The sequence below is a fragment of the Megascapheus bottae genome, chromosome 13 (genome assembly GCF_031878675.1).
Source record: "Megascapheus bottae isolate mThoBot1 chromosome 13, mThoBot2.hap1, whole genome shotgun sequence".
NCBI lineage: Eukaryota > Metazoa > Chordata > Mammalia > Rodentia > Geomyidae > Megascapheus > Megascapheus bottae.
This window is the reverse complement of record NC_143521.1, coordinates 47,107,100-47,109,153: the sequence shown is the minus strand read 5'-3', so window position 1 is coordinate 47,109,153 and position 2,054 is coordinate 47,107,100. Positions and strand designations below refer to the sequence as shown.

Here is a 2,054-nt window from a genome sequence, read left to right as displayed (position 1 = left end):
CCAGCAACTCGAGCCTGAATCAAATCTGACCTCTAGATCTGACCACCAATATACAGAAATGACAGGGGACAGGCAAATACATTGAATGACTCCACAAAGGGACCCAATACTCAGGCTAGGGAAATGCTATTGGACAAACAACCATTTCTTCTTCTCCTTCTGCTTCTTCTGTAAAATGCAAAAAAAAACATGTGACAGAGGGGAAGTCCATAGAGTAAAAAAAGACTCAAATTCTTCTCATTATCAACTACAGTTATGATCTTTGCTATATTCAAAATCTAGCAAATATAGTAAACAATAATGGAAAAAATGGAGAATTAGAACAGTGTCTAGACATTTGGTCATATCAACAAACTATTAACCAGGTGCCAGAGGCTTACAATTGTAATCTTAGCTATACAGGAAGTTGAGATGTGGAACATCATGTTTTGGATTCAACCTGCCTAGAAAAGTCCAAGAGACTCTATCTCCAAACCCACAAAAAGCTGTGCTGGAGGTGTGGTTTATGTGATAGCGTAAGAAAATCATGAAGAAGCAAATGTATGAATGCAAAACCCTGAGTTTAAATCCCCAATACCACCACCAAGTTCTTTAAAAATGTTATTTTTTTAAGATGGAATAAATGGTATTTTGTAAAAGAAATAACCAGACGTTTTTACAGATTAAAAAATAGCAATTCTCCTCCTAAATACAGCAAAAATCAACTTATTTTCTTGGTAGTTCTTTTTCTGGGATTTTTCAGAGGTGGAAAGAGTTGGATAAGACTATTTAAAACTCCACATGGAAATAGAAATGCCTGAATAGCAAAGAAAAGTATGTAGAGGATAAATAATGAGAGACTTGCCTTCAACTGAAAGCTGCTGTAATGAAAATCACTGTAACGCAATCAGCACGGTATTGGCATGAGAGCAGACAAATCAGTGGGACAGAAGAGTGAATCCAAAAATAGACCTCAGTATATATCATAATTTAATATGTGACAAAGGTAGTATTTCAATTCTGTGGGAAAAATGGTTTATTTAATAAATAGTGCTGGCGTGACTAGCTATTCATCTAGAACAAAATGAACTTGTGTGTCTATTTCACAACAAATCCAAAAATAAATTTCACACAGATTAAAAACTTAAATGTAAACAAGAAGTCTTAGAAAAGAAAACTTAGGTGGCTACATGCAAATACAGGAGACAGGGAATATCTTTTTCAAAGCCAAAAACCTAGGAAGGGTGAACCATAATATTTAATTAACAATTTAAAACTTCTAAGTGGTATAAATACCAAAGAAAACTCTTCCCCTTTTCAGCCATCACTAAGCAGTAGCAACGAAAATGAAGTTCAGTCCCTTTGTTATTTCTGACCTAAGCAAGAACAAGAAAAGACATTTCAATGCACCTTCTCACCTTTTCAGGAAGATTATGTCTTCCCTTCTTTCCAAAGAGCTGAGACAGAAGTACAACATGTGATCTATGCCCATTGGAAAGGATGATGAGGTGCAGGTTTACAAGGACACAAGTAAGGTCAGTGGATTGGCAAAGTGGTCCAGGTTTACAGGAAGAAGTATGACATCTACATTGAACAGGGACAGAAGGAAAAAGCCAATGTCCCACTGTCTACACCGGCATTCACCCCAGCAGCAAGGTGGTTATCAACAGGCTGACGCTACACAAAGACCACAAAAGGATCCCGCCAAGTAGGAAAGGAAAAGGGCAAATGCAAGGAAGAAACAACTGCGAAGATGCAGGAATGAAGTAATCTTATATATAACTTTCATTAATAAAAAACTTCTTACACGAAAAAAATCAAACAAAGCCAAAAATGCATTTAGAAAAATGCATGCAATGTGGAAATAATTTGTTATAGGCAGAACATTTTCACAAATTGATAAGCTAAAGACATTCTAATGTTTAAAAGGAGAAAAAAAGGTTTAAAGAGATAATTGACAAAATAGCAAATCCAGTCAGTTAATAAGCATATTAAAAGTTATCCAAATTCACCAGCAGCTAAGGAAATGCAAATTAAAACAATACTGAGATATTATTCTCCTGGCAAAAATAAAA

General features: G+C 35.3%; 1 pseudogene; it reads left to right on the top strand.

Annotated features, from left to right (window-relative positions):
* The first annotated feature begins 1,325 nt into the window (after positions 1-1,325).
* Positions 1,326-1,744, top strand: LOC150055923 (large ribosomal subunit protein uL24 pseudogene; annotated as a pseudogene).
* The last annotated feature ends 310 nt before the right edge of the window (positions 1,745-2,054 follow it).